This window comes from Protomyctophum parallelum (genome assembly GCF_964188405.1).
Source record: "Protomyctophum parallelum genome assembly, chromosome: 17".
NCBI classification, from domain to species: Eukaryota; Metazoa; Chordata; class Actinopteri; order Myctophiformes; family Myctophidae; genus Protomyctophum; species Protomyctophum parallelum.
The window spans coordinates 23,928,295-23,946,843 of NC_139719.1; the positions used below are offsets into that span (position 1 = coordinate 23,928,295).

General features: G+C 45.6%; 1 protein-coding gene across 2 annotated transcripts in view; it reads left to right on the forward strand.

The window, feature by feature from the left end:
• The window catches only part of LOC310874996 (thyroid hormone receptor alpha), a 226,106-nt gene that overhangs the window by 84,062 nt on the left and 123,495 nt on the right, over window positions 1–18,549 (forward strand). For both annotated transcript variants that reach the window (XM_083787989.1, XM_083787990.1), the window contains one exon: window positions 4,708–4,789. The gene's annotated coding sequence lies outside the window, so the exon portion shown is untranslated. The remainder of the gene's footprint in view (window positions 1–4,707; window positions 4,790–18,549) is intronic.

The window sequence follows — 18,549 nt, forward strand, 5'->3', positions numbered from 1 at the left end:
CTGAACCCGTCGGGATGAACCTTCTCTGCCGTTCACACATCGTTGCCGTAGGTCTGAAAACATCCGTCCGTGAAATCGGCCATGAGCCAGGAAGTATATGACCCCCACTTGGGGTTTATCAGCGACCATGCCCACGGTTCGTTTCGTTTGTTTATGCAGGCCCTGCCTCGTATATTATCTTACATGGCAGCGGAATCAGGGGGAGTTTCACTGTCTATGATATGGGCTGCTTGTGCAAAAATAGCACGAAACATGTGATCGCCTGCCACTCTACCGTACCTCCAGCGAAATTCGAACACGCACCAGCATGTACACACACACCGCGGCACCAAGCAACGCTGGCAAATGCGCTCCAGGCGTACATATATACATATAGATGCAGTGCATACTGTAAGCTGGAATAACCCTCCGTTCACCTGTAGGCCCCTATACTTTCCTTTGGAATGCGTCATATATTACAAACGCTGCCATGTGGCACTCATTGGATGTATCTCGGCATGTCTTGTCGTAATCATAACAATATGATAATCACAGTTTTGTACTGCGGCGCGGTAGTAATATAAGGCTGCAGATTTTTTTTCCGCTCGGGGGATGTGAATTAATGATGAGAATCTGCTGACTGTGTATATAGCGTAGAACACGGGTAAAGCGACACGCAGGGTTACCGCGCTAATGATCATCCATTAGCCAGTCCAGCAGCTGTCAGTAGGACAGGTAGCTGTTCTGCATCGGAGGGGGGGCGGCCACTCCCCCCCCCACCCCCCACTCCTCCCCCCCCTCCCAACAACTCAATAGAGCCAACAGCAGGAAGACTCACATCAGCGTTATGACAGGCCGGGCTCTGGCTGACAGCCCAACCGGCTCACCACTCACTAAACAAGACAGCATGGGGGCCTGCATGGCTGCTTCTCCTCTCTCTCTCTCTCTCTCTCTCTCTCTCTCTCATTATGTATCTTGCTCCCTCTCGGGTTTTTTTGTCTTCTTTCCCCCTCTTTCATCCTTACTTCACTTATTCTCTCTATCTCTCTCTCTCTCTCTCTCTCTCTCTCTCTCGCTCTCTCTCTCTCTCATTGTCTCTCGCTGTCTCTTTCTCCCCAAATTATCTCTCTCCATCTCTTGTCGTCTGAATGCCCAATTTATGTTCCTCATTTAGTCCGAGAGGCACTCTCTCGGTGGCACATTACTCTCCACTCTTTTCACAGCATCCAAATTATGTCATTAGTTGATTTAAGCTCTGGCAGTGTGTGTGTGTGTGTGTGTGTGTGTGTGTGTTGCATCATATGACCACGCTCGTCTTTTCAATTTACTCATTGTTCGACTGCTTTCCCTCTGGCGGCGCGCTACCTTCTCCCTGCCTCCCCCCCCATGTCTCCTTCTTGTTACACTCAGTACTGCAGGGGAAGAAGAGGCTTCTGGCTAATTAGCGTCTTTGCCAGTGGAATTTCACTGCGACAAAGGCGGCTATTCATCTATAGTTTGTGGAGGCAGAATGGGCCTGCGGGGTCTTGCGGCGGCCATGAGGAAGTCACCGTGGTGGACGGACAGACGGACGGACGGACGGACGGACGGTGGGACCCAACTTTGACGGGACGAGAGACGCTTGCAAGAGCGATACTCTCACCGCTATAGCTTCTGCTGCTGCCCCCCCCCCCCCCGTATTCAGGCCCCCATTCAGGAACCTTTCCCGCTCACAGCTGCTTCTCCATCCATCCATCCATCCATCGTCAGCCGCAGGTCTGCGGTGCAGGGGGAGGTCAATCCCACGTAACCCCCCCCCCCCTGTCACACGCTGTCAGTGATAGAGCCAGAGTGATGGCGGTTGACCCCCGGCGTGGTCTTCTTAGCATGTTCACCGCTGGTACCGTATAAGCCCCTCTGTACATTTGATCTGCTCACTGTCAGCGGTGTGCTGCTATAGCCTGCATGCAGCGGCTCCCCCTGCCACGTCTGACCCATATTCCTTAAATGAACTTATATATATGCACACACACCATTTTGGAAAGAACTTGGGGGCCCCCTTCCCTATACTTCCTTCACAGGTGTTACCGATGATACTAAACGAAGGCTCTGTTCCATTCTGGTCAAACAGAGTCAGGGTGCTGCAGTTGTGCATGCTGGCTCACCGGAAACACTCTGCTACACCAGTGGGTCTCTGAGAACCCCTTTTCCACCGGGTTCATCGAAGGCAAGAAATAAAACCAATAACATTGACAAAGAGCAGCGATAAAAATGAACAAAGGTTGGTTCCCAACGGGAACAGGTTCAGTTCTTTTTGGTTCTTAGTCCATGAGCCAGAGCTCCAAAATTGGAATGTTAATTATGAATTGAGTGTGCAAAACTAGACATATATGAAATAATATATGATAACCCTTCCACAGTGGTAGCTTTTTCATGTTTTCTATCTTTTGCATATTTTCCTATTTAATGCATAATTTGCATATTTAAAAGTTTAAAATTTGTAATACAATAAATCATTGTCTTCGTGTAAGTAATCAACTGGGGAAGTTTCATGGTGATAACAATCTAATATAGGTATGGTTTTGCACACTCAATGGACTAAGAACCAAACAAAAACGGAACCAGTTCCCATTGGGAACCAACCGGACAACCGGTGGAAGTGTCCATGAGTGGGTTCAAAAGGGTTCCAAATGGCCCAGTATGGGTGTGTAACTCTGAGACCCGTAAGGGTCCATTTGGTTCCATTTGTACTTGAAATTAAAACGTTTGAGAACCACTGCAGTGCACACTAAATGGAACATAGCCTTAATTAGTATCATCAGTAACACCTGTGAAGGAAGTAGGGAAGCGGCCCAGACATGTTATTCTGTGTGCATAGAGCCCATTGCTGGAGTTTTCATTACTTGAATCTGTCAGCATGAACTTTCTTTGCCAACAGAAAGTTCTTTCTGTACATTTTGATCTACTCACTGTCAGCTGTGTGTTACTGCTATAGCCAGCGGCTCCCCCTAGCCATGCCTGACCCATATTCCTCGAATGAACTTGCCCTTTTCTTTTTCGCTGTACGTACACGCATGAACGGTCAGGCATGCGCGGCGCACGCACACACGGAGGCACGCAAGTACAGTGCACCACACATAGTACACATGCAACCGCCTCACACATGCACACCCAAAACCACCTATACCCTCTGACTGTGTGTATACAGAAGACCCAGTGATCCTTTGTGCAAACTAAGGGGGGAGGGGTGACCTTTCATCTGATCTAATCACACAAATTGGGCATGTCGAAAGGCCATCAGAACCAACCATCCCGTTCTTCTATATCTATCCATCCATACATCCCAGCCCCGCCCTCTCATCTCCACATGGAGCAGCTCTGAGCTGTTTCTGTCCAGGTCTAACACGAAGGGATTTCCCCCCTTTCTGAGCTCACAGCGGCGTCTTGAGTTTTCCATGCACTCTGGGCCCCACCCCACCCCGCTTCTCTTTATATCTGCACGCACACTCTCACACTCACACACACAAACGCACACAAGCACACGCACACACGCATACCATTACAACGCGCACACTCCTGGCCGTTCTCTTCCGATGGGACTTTAACGACATTAACAGCTTCCTCTTTCCCTTCTGGGTCTCGGAGCACTTTCCAGTTTAGATGGCACTCTCTTCACTCCCTTTCCTTCCCCTCATGGCTCACTCATTTGGTGCCTATATTTTCCCTCTATTTTTCTCACTCTCTCCGACTCGCTTGCAGTCCCACTCCCACTTTCACCCTCTAGCCCTCTCTCTCCATCTTGACTTGGCTGCCTAATTAAGATGGGGTCACCTGGTGACATGTAACGCCATGTATTTACTATTTACTTAATGAGATTGACACTTAAGAACCCGAGGTCTCGCCCGGTGCTGCTTCGCAGTAGCTAGCGACGGGCTAATCCCGCTACCGCTCTGAGGCGCTATCATTCACCGTGCTGGCACGTAGGTAGCACTTAGGTAGGATTAGTCTGGCGAAGCATTAGCTTCCTTATCTGCGACTGCAGTTGGTATAAGACCTCAAAGAGCGGCCCTACAGGTGGCGGGGGTAGTCCACGGCAACTTGTGCTCTAAGTTCCACAGGCGGACGTGTTTTAAAATTAAAAGATGCAGGTAAAGATGCTTGCAGCTCTATTAAGGTTACTGTGTGACGCAGGGAGATACCATGGACCATGCACATATGTCTGGGAGTTAAACAGGCCCTTGACGGCTCCCGAGGGCCACAGATTAATTTCCCTTTTCCAGAGGACTCGGGGAAGAGAGGGATGGAGGGGAGGGGAGGAGAGGAGATTTGGTAAGACGAGGCTGCTGTGAGTGAGGGAGGGAGGGAGGGAGGGTGGCTGAAGAGGAGGGGAGAGGGAAAGAGTGTGAAAGAGTGCAGCCGAGGAAAGAAGAAGAAATGGGGCGAGGTGGGTGAGTGTAGGGGAAAACGGCCTGAGCTACGAAGGAAAAGACAGACAAAAGGATTACGAAGATGCAGCAGCAACACAGTCAGAATGGAAAACAGAGAAGCAAATAAGAAGGGTGGAGGGGAGAGAAACAGAGCTCCAGAGTGTAGCGAGGGGAGGAGGTGTCCTCGTTGGCCTTTGTACTGTATAGCTTGTTTGTTTTTCTATATGCTAGGTCGTTCTCTCTCTCTCTCTCTCTCTCTCTCTCTCTCTCTCACTGTCTCTTAGTTGCCGTCTCACCCCCTCCTCCTGTTTATTTCTCTCAGGGCGGGGACCGGGCGGACGCCAGAACACTGGAGGCCTGGGGAAATCATTAACCGCCACACAGACACATATACAACTGGACCGGTAAGTTATTTTCTGCCTGTACTGTATGGTACAGTACATGTGTACATTACGGGAGCGTATAGCAGAACATGGCGTACACATCGGCTGCGACGCAAAATGCTTGTTTGCTTGTCGAAAGGGTGCATTATTTCTCTCGACTCCACTCTCTCATACACGATGTATACGCTGCTCACACAGGGACAAGCATGCATACTGCTGCGTATTCACTTTCAATCTCAATGTTTCTCTGCTCCTGCTATCCTTCCCCTCCCCTCTTGTCTCTCTCTCTCCCTCTCTCTCTCTCACACACACACACACACACACACACACACACACACACACACACACACACACACGAACACTGTAGCTTGGTAACGTATATCCAGGATGTGTGGAGTCCAGCCCTAATGACTGCCTGCCAGCCATTCCCAAATAGGGTCTTGCAATGCCCTCGAATGGAGGGCAGTCAAACTATGCATGTGAACATGAAATGTTTTTGTCTGATCCCTTCCTAGCCTATACCCCTGCTTCCTCTCGCCTTTGTTTTATTTCATATTATATATATTACCCCGCCCCCAATTCTGTGTTAGCACAATCTATATATGCCAGATTCGAGAAATAGCTTAAACAAAGACAAAACCATCACGTCTTTTATTGATTTTTATTAATCCAGATTTAATACTTTATATTTACCTTATTTTAGCTTCCCGTCGCTATAGGCAACGTTTTTCTTCCTTGTTGTGACGTCATCGAAATCCAAAAACTCTGCGACCTCCTGGTTAGCATATTAGCGTTTCTGACGCTATAGAGAAGGGGACGCCCCGGTGGCACGAAACATGGCCGATGTACCTCATCGTCACACAAGAGTGCCGCAAAAAAGTAGTGACACCCTCTCGTGTAATATTGCTTAAGTACACCCCCTGGACATGATGCTAGTATGTCGCAGGGACCACCAATCCAACCCTTGATGCCGAGTGCCAAGCAGGGAGGCTGGGTCCCATTTTAACAGAGTCTTTGGTATGACCCGGCCTGGGATCGAACCCCAGCCTCCCGGTCCCAGGGCGGACACTCTAACCACAAGGCCGCTGAGCTGGTGCTTCCGAGAAAGGCGGTATATAAATGCACCGTTTACCACACATAGCTCTAAATAAATGCATTTAACGACAGGGAGAGAACATGTGCAGTATAGCGCATACATTTATTCTTTCATTATAATGTAATTAACATGATAATAACCTCCCCAACGCCTCTGCACTGGCTGTGGCATTTTGGAAGATTCGTTGCTGCTAATGAGAGATGAGGCGTTCGTCATCCACTCAGCCTCGTATCGTCGGCGTCAGGCAGAAACCTTGTATCTCCATATTTCAGCGTTTTACGTTATCTAAATGAACGTACAGTAGGTAGCCGAGGTATAGGTTTAGATTTACAGTGGTTCCCAAACCTTTAGCGTCGAGACCCAAAAGAGAGATTAGACGTTTGCCCTGGGAACCCAAAATAGCAGATCTTCTTCATTGTTGTTATTATTTAGTTATGGAATTTCCTGAATTTGTATGTTTGTTGGTTAAAAATATATAAATTCTTTCAAAACGTTTTATTAAAAAAGAAAAGAAAAATGCTAATCAAAATATTATTTAACCCATTTAGACCTGATTCTACAAATGTCTTTTAAATCCTGACAGTTTTCTTGAAAAATCCATGTTTCTATGTCAGTCGTTCTCATACATTTTCATGTCAAGGACCGACAAAGTATATGTAATTGGCCGCCGACCCCCATCTGAAAATATGTAGATCCAGGGGAACTACACATTTTCCAGGGACCCCCTGGAAACAAAAAAATGTAGTTAAAAATATTTTTTTCTATAGCTAAAGCATAACATAATGCTTAAAACACCAAAACGGTTCCCGTTCAGATTGGGTTAAATAAAATGGGATTTTTACTCGAGTCGTGCCCCATGAAAATGAGTCCCGACCCACTGTTTGAGAAACAGTGATTTAGATCATTGAAATATGCCGATAGAGCCTACTGTACCTCATTGAAATATGGCGATAGAGCCTACTGTACCTCAACGTCACACAAGAGTGAAATATGGCGATAGAGCCTACTGTACCTCATCGTCACACAAGAGTGAAATATGGCGATAGAGCCTACTGTACCTCATCGTCACACAAGAGTGAAATATGGCGATAGAGCCTACTGTACCTCATTGAAATATGGCGATAGAGCCTACTGTACCTCATCGTCACACAAGAGTGAAATATGGCGATAGAGCCTACTGTACCTCATCGTCACACAAGAGTGCCGCACAAAAGTAGTGACACCGACACTCTTGTGTCCCTACGCTTGGTCACAACGTGCTTGCAGATTGGGCTATAATTTTAAAATAATAATAATATCAAAAAGGACATGCAGTATCGCCCCCACAGCGACGATATGCACGTTGCAAAGCGTTGCTATTCAAAAGAAGCACACCAAAGTCAGGTTCTGTAGACGTGCCTCCCACACACAGCCATGCAATAATGACGCTTTCACTGTATTTTGGAGCTTCGGGGACCTTCGTCGTGTATCCTGCCCTCTCAACCCTCTCTCTCTCTCTCTCTCTCTCTCTCTCTCTCTCTCTCTCTCTCTCTCTCTCTCTCTCTCTCTCTCTCTCCCCTCCCTCCCTTTCTGTGCACAGCTGGGGAGAATGGGAATCAAATAATTGTAGTGTAATCCTGCCCTAAGTCCCTGCAGCATTAGAGATGCAGCAGAGACAGATAACGCAGAGCAGGCGAGGCAGAACCACGGAGCAGAATGAGCCTTTAGGAGTTGTCTGGACAGATGTTTGGCGGGAAAAACGGACGTGTATATATACCGTCAAATCACGAGCGTTCGTTTATAACTGTGCAAAATTGGCACCAAACGGACCTGTAATATATAAGGGTCCGTTTGGTTCCATTTGCACATTGCCATGTTGGTTCAATTTACGCTGAGGATTTTACCATGTTGCTCAGGCCCTGTCTGGAGAACCTAGGAGTCTGTGTGTGCGTGTGTGTGCGTGTGTGTGTGTGTGTGTGCGTGTGTGTGCGCGTGTGCGTAATACATTTTGAAGCGTATATACATAGTCATTCATGCAACGGAGAACGCACTGGCCGATGTACAATCATCGCTAATCAGAAACCATGAGCCTCATGGATGATCTAAGCCGTCTTGGGGTGGGGGAGGTTCCGGTTAAGAGAAAAAACCTGATGCGCGCTTCTTTGAGATCCATGTTTTTTTGTTCTGGGTTTTTCTTTCCATTGGAAAAAGTGTGTGTGTGTTGTGTGGAGGGAGGGGGAGGGGGAGGGGGGAGGGGCGGGGGTGCTATAGGTGTGTTCAGCGCCCTGGCAGGAGTAGGAGGAGGAGGAGGAGGAGGAGGAGGATGGACGCCATTTTAAGTGCGGGTGTCGCAGACATAGACTCACCCGTTAGGGTTGAGGGGTTTATATACTTTCTCTGTGTGTGTGACGTGTGTGTGTGTGTGTGTGTGTGTGTGTGAGCACTAGAGGTGTGTGTGTGAGTGTTGTGCAGATAGGTGCACGGCAGGCGGGGGTGTTAGAGGAAAAGGGGACAGAGCCTGAGCTAGTCGGGCTACAGGCAAGCTTTCTTAACACCACATAAATCTCACCTGGTGCTATGCAAGGAGGGCTGCTGACACAGCCGCTACACTACTGCACGCACACACACACACACACACACACACGCACACCCGCACACACACATGCACGGTGCGCACACACAACTATGCTCGCACCCAGATGCCGATGCATATACATGCATTCACGGTGTTCGCACACGCACCCACCCACACACACACACACACACACACACACCCACACACACACACACACATACACATAAACACACATATACACACAAACTCACGCACGCATGCACAGAGACACTACACAGACATGCTCGTTTATTATTAACACGCACATGCAGGCACACGCATATACGCACGTGCACACACAAGGCTTCACAAGTGCATGCACATGCACACACTGCCACTGGGCTGAAGTAGTAGTCACGTCAGCAGTAGTCTCCGGTGGTCAGAGACCCGCCAGTCTTTGCGTCATCAGTTCCAGCGAGGGTCTCATAATGTCAGGTCACATACTGTAAGTCAGCATGTTCAGGGTTTTTTTTACCAGAAGATTATCTGCAGGTAAAAATCCTCTCATTGGCTGAGCTGCAAATGGAAGTCCAGGGTGTAGGTCTTACGATGTTTATGGTTGGCCAGTTCATATCTGTCACACTGTTCTTTTCTTATAGGCCCGGCCCTAAGAAAAAAAAACAGTGTGACAGATATGAAAACGGCCAACCATGTTCGGCTATTATGACACATGGCTATTATGACAAGCTCACAACCCATCGCGACACATCGTCAGCTTGTAGATCTGCTATTTTTTTTGCCCCAGAATAGGGCCGCTATAATAGGCTTCATGGGGTTTAATTAGCATTTCCAGATCACAGAGGTTGTAATTATTTGCATGAGAGAGTCCGACGGGTCCAAAACAGACAACTTCTAGAGCGTAGTATAGTCTGGCGACTTTGGGGCGATAGCCGGTATGAATGTCACTTTGAATCACAATTATTATTATTATTATTCATTTATAAAAAAAAAAAATTAGGTTATTTTTGTAAATTCGTTCAGCCCTAATAATTATGCTTCGTTTACGCTTTCCATGTCCTGCTTGGAAAGCGCTTTGCTGTCCTTTTCCACACAGAAACGTAGGACGTGCAATGTCACATATTATTATTATTACAGTGCCTCAGTTTCTGCCCATTGAAGCCCAACCTATACTAGTCCTACCAGTCTCTTATTGTTAATGCAAACACAATGGATTGGGGCATGTTTTCAGTAAGGATCGGTGCTTAAGTTTAACCGTCATGGGTCAATAATGGCAGTGACACACAGTGCCTGTGGCCTGTCTCTACTGCCAGCAGGCTGCTTGCTCTCTGCAGCAGGGCTATACTCACCTTAACCCATTTAGGCCTGACGTCGAAAGTAAAAAAAAAATATATATATATTTTTTTTGTTTCTATATCAGTGGTTCTCAATATTTCATGTCAAGGACCCCAGAAACGTAAATGTATTTGGCCGCCGACCCCCCCATCTGAAAATATGTACCGGTAGTTCCAGGGACCTCCCCCCAGAAGCAAAGAGTTAAAAACATAAAACAGGAAAAAAAACTATATATTCCAAATTTGCGCCACATTTTCACGATTTTTCAAAAATAGCAGACCTACAAGCTCGTAGCGCGCCACTCGAGCTTGTAGATCTGCTATTTTTCAATAGCTAAATTAGAACATAATGTTTAAAACACCAAAAGGGGTTAAGATGGCTCAGTGGCCACTCTGCAAAATTCCAAGGGCCGCAAGTTAAAAATGTCAGTATTATTTTGAAACGTTTACAATTTCATTTTGTAACAGACTACAAACACGACTAGTCTAAAAATGAAGAAAACACACGGTAAAAAGGCCAAACCTCAATGAACAAAAACATTGTGATTAATGATGAAGTCACAACATTAGTCTTCATTTACACAATGTGAAGAGAACATAATGAACTGACTATCACAGGTGAATAAAGTAAGTGGTTCATTCTCAGGTGACATCAGGACATATCACTTTCTCGTGGAACAAATAGCATAGCACTGCTCTACAGCATCACATGCCAGGCCTTTCTGTGTGGAGTTTGCATGTTCTCCTTACATGTACCATATAGGCCCTAGGGTAGATCCCGGCTTTTCCCCATGAAGGAAACATGAGGTCAGTACGTTGCTCTCCCCAGGTTGGCAGAGGTAGTGTAGTGCCCAGGATCACACTACTAGACAATTGACACTGGGCTGAAAAAATAAATAAAAATGGGTTGCAAAAATTGTGGTTAAAATAAAATAAAACATCACACGCTGTCTACTTTCTGCTGACTTAAGGATGATTTATATTATGTAGTTGTGCTGGTGTCATGCTGCGACACGACGTCGCGTGAGCTTGTAGATCTTCTATGTTTGGTGCGACCAATGGATACAGTAAGTTGTATAACTCGGGCTTTACAGCAAGCTGTATCTTGGTTCTTGGCATTCCAGTGGTTGTTAATCCATACGTCCCCAGTGACCCGGCTTGCACTTTGTCCTGTCCCCTTAGCACTGATCCACACATCTTGGTCTTATAGCTGTCAGTGCCACACTGTTCAGTTTAGTTTCACTAAGGCATGTGCAAATAAAGCAAAACAAACATGGTTATTAACATGGGATGTCTTTTTCACTGCCAAGTTCCCAGTGTCTTTGTCTTGACGCATAAGCCCATGTGATGGATGCACTCACCCATATTGACCCAAGGGTGTCAGCAATGCATACATCACTCACAACCATAGCACCGTCAGGCCATACGATGCTCTTGGGGAATCGAACCCGGGACACCCTGGCAGTGCTTGGTGCCATGTTCATGTCCACTGAGCTGCATGCGGGACGCTGTTCTTGTTGCAGCAGAATTAAAACAAAAGTCTAGTGGTTTATTGTATGGTTGTCTGGGCATCCTTTTATGTCAAGGCTGGTATAGTTAGTATAGCCGACTTCAAGGGATTAACAGGAAAAAAAGGACATCTGGGCAGGAACCTCTTTTGGTGTTAGCATTATGTTATGCTTTAGCTATTGAAAAATAGCAGATCTACAAGCTCATAGCGCGCCACTCGGCGGCGAGCTATGAGCTTGTAGATCAAGCTAGCTATTTTTCAATAGCTAACTTGAATAGCGAACTTGTAGGTCTACGACTGACATAGAAACATAGCTTTTTCAGAAAACTGTCAGGATTTAGAAGACATTTATAGAATCGTTCCCAGGTCAAAATGGGTTAAGAAGTCCAAGGTTATAATAGTTAACTAAAACTAACTAAAAAACGAAAACCAGAATTAAAAAAACAAAAAAACCATGTTTGTTTTGCTTTATTTGCAAAAAACTAACTAAAACTAAACTATAATGAAAAAACCAAAACTATTATAACCTTGTTAAGAACCCACGTATAGCGAATATGTAACGCACGGTATAACCACGTAAACACCATGCCAAGGACGTTACACCGTCACCTCAGGGCAAAAGATCTCTTAACGGTTTCCAACCATGCCGAGTATTCTTTAGTCCTGCTAAAGTTTGCTCCGGACGGAGCGCTACTGGAAGACAAAGCCATATAGTCTCTCTCTCTCTCTCTCTCTCAGTGACTCTGACCCATTTGGCCGGTGTTACCAGCCCTGTCTGCTATAGTCAGCGCGGGGGGAGAGCCCTGCCCGCTGCCACTGCTGCCATAGTCCAGGGGAAAGCCCTGCCTGCTGCCACTGCTGCCGTGGTTCAGGGGAAAGCCCTGTAGACTGCCATAGCCTCTGCCAGGGCGGCACTGCCTCTAACAGGAATAGAAGGGTGCGTAATACGTATACGTGGCCCTTTGCCCCCACTTGGCTCCAACAGGAGCCGTTCAGGTGACACGAGAGAGAGTATAATTATACGGTTAGGTGAGTTCATCGGTTATTATTTGCATGGGAAAATAACAAGGGGCGTCGATTTTGATTTATAGCCTCTCATCTAGTCTGACACAAAAGCACCTGACTGACTCGCGGGAAGGGATATGGGAGAGCGCGCGCCTTTATATATAGGGCAGCCCGACTCGTTATAAAAAATAAAAAGAAACGGGACAAATTGCACAAGTGGGGTTGGTTTTTTTTACTTGACAGGAGGACGTGTGCATGTGGTATTATATACTTTTGTTTGCTCGCACCCTGTGAACTTTGTGTCAGCGTATAGGTGTGTCCCTGTATGTACTGTATGCGTGTGTGGCGTGTGAGAACATGCCGTCCTCATTCACCGTACATGGAAACCTATATGAATCAAGGTCACCGAGCTGCGTGAGGCAGCATAGCTGTCGGCTTGATGGAATCTCTATGTTCTTAATGCTCAGTCACGCTGGACAGCATGCCGTACTTGGACCAGTATAGGAACACATAAGTAACCATGCCTTTGACGTTCAAAAGGGTCATTTGATTTAGTAATTATGATTTCCATGTACAGTAAGTGTCCTAATTTCACGAAGGTATAGCTTACAGCAGTGCTTCTCAAAGTAATGTCCGGGGTTACCCGGGTACCTTGAGGGGTTTTCAGGCGGTCCCCCCCCGGCTAAATTAGTTAAAGGAGAATTACATGCTAGAAGACTTTCTTACCTTATTTGTAGTTGTTACGTCCCCACCAAAGAGTTCCAGGTGTTATTTTGTGCAAAAGTGCATTATTGCCTATTTCCCCCTATATAAGCCCTCAATGGGGGTTGGGTTTTTGTGCTAATTCGACTTATTTCCATTGAAATAAGTAGTAAAGTGTGCCGCTTGGGATACTACATTATGAAGAGAGGATATATACAAAAAAATTGATTTTTGAGCGATGGAAATAAGCAAATTAGCACAACAACCCATAGCCCATTCCATTCAATGCAATTCATTGAGGGCTTATGGTAAGGGAAATAGCCAATAATGCGCTTTTGCACAAAATAACACCTGGACCTGTTCGGTGGGGACGTAACAACTACAAATAAAGGTGAGAAAGCCTTCTATGGAATTCTCCTTTAATAATATTAAGGTATATTATAGTAGTATATAAAGTATGCTATATTATAGCATAAAAGAAAAGTTTTACATACTTTATCCCTATATCACGATGCGTTGTAAGCTTTTAGAGACACTATTTTTTTTTTTTAAATGGCCAAATACATATTATTTTGGCGGCCATTGACATGAAAACGTTTAACCACTGGTTTTACTGTACATTTACAAAATGTTATATCAGGCCACCGTCTCTATCATAATATTACATATTATTATATAATACCTACCTCGGTTCCTTTGTTACTGTGTGAAACTATTTTGCCCTTTTCCTGATGCCATTTGACATTTCTACAAACCAGAACGACGGGTACGGTCACGACGCGGAGGCTGTCACATACCACATACAGTACAGCAGCCATACATTATCCTCAGGCCGGGGACAATGACAGGTGTGTTCTGTACTGTATGTGTATACAGTTGAGATGTCACTCACCACCTCGTGATATCGTTTGACTGTCAGTGTCCTCAGAGTAACCGAACAGGGTCCTTTTGAAAGGGGATGAGTTTCACCGCCAACTTGAAAACTAATTTAACCGGGCACTTATCCGTGTCGCTTTAGCGTTTAGCAGTGGCTAAACGTTTAAAATAATGGTTTAAAGTCCTAAACCATTATTTTAAACTTTAGCTGTTGACAAATAGCAGATCCACAAGCTCATAGCGTGGCACCGAGGGCCACGCTATGAGCTTGTAGATCGGCTGTTTTGGTTAAATCGTGAAAAAGTGTGCACATCTTTGAATATATATTATTTTCTTACGTTTTTAACTCATATCTTTGCTTCGGGGGGGGGGGTCCCTGGAACAACATATTTTCAGACAAATATAGATAATTCTGTGGGTCCTTGACATGAAAAAGATTGAGAACCACTGACATATAGAAACATACGTTTTTAATCGGCCTCCGGTCTAAATGGGTTAAAAGGAGGACATTCAAAATAAATAAGTAAGTAGGATGGAGAAGCGTATGTCAGCCATATAGTGTGGCAGTTCCAGCTCCCAGTACTTGCTGCATGACCGCAGCAAGTCTTTTTAAATGTTTTTGTTTGTGGCTTTCGCCTTTATTTTATATTTTTTATGGAGGGACAAACAGTAAGGTGCATTTATATAGTGATTATGTCTGCGTACATACATACATGAATACTGTACATACGTTACGTACGTACATACACGCACAAGATCTTTGCAGTTGGACCCTCCTCCCTGACAGTAGGTTGAACACAGGCCATCACTACACCAACACACTCTTGGAATGCACCAGTGAAACGCTCTTCACACCGTGGGGGGCTTATGTTCACCATGAGGAGGTTATTGGACATTCATTGGTACTAATCACTGTTCTATCATCACAAGAGCCCGACTGGCGTGCCCCGCCAGGTCACACCGTTATCAATCTGGGAATTTATTTACTTATTTATTTATTTATTTATTTATTTATTTAATTACTTAATTACTTACTTACTTACACACACTTACTTAGTATAAACTTATTACAATTTTCGTTTATAATTTCTTCATTATTTAAGTTATTTGTCAATATCTGCCCTATTTTCTTTTTGTTTACGAAGCCTATATAAAAAGCAACAAACAGAAATGGCATTTCTTATCTATATTATGTTCCCATGTTTAATGGCCAAAAACACAATTACAAATTGTTTGCCCTGCACAATTATTTTGCGTGACAATTAATAATGGCCGAGTCAGAGAATGTCACGCTCCTCATGACAGCCCTATATACTGTAGCATAGCATGTCGGTGTGGCCCGGTACGGTACAGGCCCGGCCCGACAGACACAGACACAGTCAACCAAAAGCAATTACGGCGCATGGAGAAATGAGGCCACCAACCACCGAGTCCTGTTATCTGCATGCAGAGCTGCTGAGGACGAGTGCACCCGCTGAACTCGCCCCCAATCCCGTGACAGCAGCGCGCGGCTCTATAGCCGGAGATGTTTACGTAGCCTCTCTCTCTCTCTCTCTCTCTCTCTCTCTCTCTCTCTCTCTCTCTCCCCCAGCCCCTCACCCCCACCCACTGTGCGCTCACACACTCACTTAGTCGCTCGCTCATATAACACTCTGAGAGTCACAAAATGGATACATTAACACTGAGGATTGTTATTGGCTTCTTTCCCCCTGTCACGGTTGCGGAGGCTTTTAGATGCATGTATACGGCACACACACACACACACACACACACACACACACACACACACACACACACACACACACACTATAGAGGCTCAGCTGACTCACGCTGCCCCTGTGCCTGTGTGTTTATGCATGGCAGAGTGTTCTTTCGCTGTGCTTAACGGTACACATTTGCTGGAAGTGTCGTGTCGGGTCACGGCGGTGTCTCGGGACGAAAAACAACACAGGCGACGCTAGGGGCTTAAGATAAGGATTAAGGACATACGTACATACAGTAGAAGGTTGGGGTCATGCTTAAGGTGAGGCTGCAGGGTGTTGTCAGAGTTATGACATGTGCTGTATGTAGGTCGGCAGGATGTCCTCGCAGGCAGGCATGAGAACGCTATGCACGTATGTATAGCGTACATGCTGTACTGTACATTGTGTGAGTGTGTGTGTGTGTGTGTGTGTGTGTGTGTGTGTGTGTGTGTGTGTGTGTGCGTGTGCGTGCGTGTGCGTGTGCGTGCATGCTCCTGGGGGTAGCTTGATGAATAGGAACCAACAGCAGTATAGAACACACCTCCATGTCAACACTAACTCTCTGTAGACTATATCACCACATACATGCACATACCACACACACACGCGCACAGGCACACATACTGTACGCGCACATGCACACAGGCACACTCACACTCAGAGGCTTGGCACATGACAGCTGGCTGCATCTGATGGCAGTATTATCTGCATCTCTGCGTGGTGCTAAAGGTCCAGACTGTCACCTTCACACTGTCTGTCTGTCTGTCTGTCTGTCTGTCTGTCTGTCTGTCTGTCTGTCTGTCTGTCTGTCTGTCTTGTGTGACATACTTGCAGCGTGAAGTTGTGGACAAGAGATTTTGGCGTTTATTTGTCTTAGCGGTTTGTGATATTAGCTGTGGATACACAGACAGACAGACAGACTGACTGGCTGACTGACTGACTGACTGACTGACTGACTGGCTGACTGACTGACTGACTGACTGACTGACTGGCTGACTGGCTGGCTGGCTGGCTGACTGACTGACTGACTGACTGACTGACTGGCTGGCTGGCTGGCTGGCTGACTGACTGACTGGCTGACTGACTGGCTGGCTGGCTGGCTGGCTGGCTGACTGACTGACTGACTGACTGACTGACTGACTGACTGGCTGGCTGACTGACTGACTGGCTGGCTGGCTGACCCTCTTCTAGATGGCTAGACTCCTGCTGAATCCATGCTGTAAAAATGTCAAATGGCTGTTATGATAGCACACGAGGAAGTGGCCCAAATAGAAGAGACTTAAATTTCCTGTGAAAATAAATTCTCCGTTCTAAATCTGGACGGTGACTGCTGTGCCTTTTTCTGCCTTGTTATTGTAAGAAACATTAGCTACCGTGTGATGGATTCATCCAGTCATTACGCACGCACGCACGCACGCCCACGTTTGGGCGTTCCTCTAATCTAATGCCTAATTCCTGCACCGTTGTATACGCTGAAAATAGCAGATCTACCAGACTGTGCATGTTGTAGATCTGCTGTTCTCAGCCTGCGACACCATCGTTCAATGAAGTATATAAATCAGGCTTAATTGGGCTCACCCAGTTATTTCAGGAGAATTATATTATTTCTGCTTTCCACTTATACTACTTTAGTTTTTTCACTCTGAATCATATCATTATGGCGGATGATATTGATGTCTGAAACATTCAGTGGAATTCAGTGGAATACAGTGGAATGCAGTTCAGTTCAACCTTTTAGCGAAAATAGCTGATCTACAAGCTCACAGCGCGCTAGTTTGGGATCTTGAGCTAAAAAGTTTGTGAACCACTGGTTTAACACTAGCACGTCTGAGAGGTCATTTTGACTGTTTATTTGAGATTCTGAAGTTGATTATCTTTGCCCATGAAGCTTTCAGAAGGCTCCCCTTCCATGACCATCATCATCCATCACTATCACCATCATCTCAGAAATGTTTGACATCTGAAGAAAATTCTAAATGTGAATTTAAGCACATGCTACTTTGTGTCTGATTTTACTGGTTTGTAAATTATTCCGTGGCCTGCATGTGTGCATGTGGGGCACCTCGTTGTTGCCGGGGTGAGCCTGTTGGTGGGGAAGAAACATTTTTATTTGTTTTAAATAGCAATAAACACAGCTGGAAGATGTCAAGCCATCCATATATATATATATATATATATATAGCCTGAGCTCCAACACTGAGTATATGGTTTCTCATCACAGCTCTAAAGCTGTTATAATAATAATAAAACGTTATTTGTATAGCACCTTTCATGACATGAAATGCAGCTCAAAGTGCTTTACAGAGCAATGGAGAAAGAATGAAAATAAAAGCAAGGCATAAAAAATTAAAAAGTAACAGCAGTAATGCAATACAGTGAGGACATGAATATATATATATTTTTTAAAGATCAACTAATTAGGAAAAATAAAGGGAAGCTCCGCACACTCAGATCTGCGCACAATCAGTTTATTTTTGGCAAGCTTTCGGTCTACTGACATTCTTCAGGCATCAAGATCAACTAATTAAAAGTGTCAATACTGTAATAAAACAAACAAACAAGGTTTAGGAGCGCACATGCAACAGTATTGGGAGGTGCTGACCCACGGGAGACAAACTTTATTTTTATTTAATTTTTCTATGTTTTATCCCACAATTTTGTAACCCATTTTTTCACCCATTGTCAATTATCTAATGTAATCATGCAGGGCGCTACACTTCCTCTGCCAACCTGGGGAGGGGGCAGCGGACTGACCTCATGCTTCCTTCTATGCATGAGGAGTCCAAGCTGCTTCTTTTCACCTGACAGGGGAGAGTTTCCACTGCCGGACGTACAGTAGCGCGTGGAAGGAACACGTTATTCCGACCAGATCCTTTCCCCTCCATCAGGCGCCCCGGCTGGCCAGGGGGAACGGGAGACAAACTTTAAAATAGAAAGGAGAGGTCACACAGCTCGTAGTCTCGCT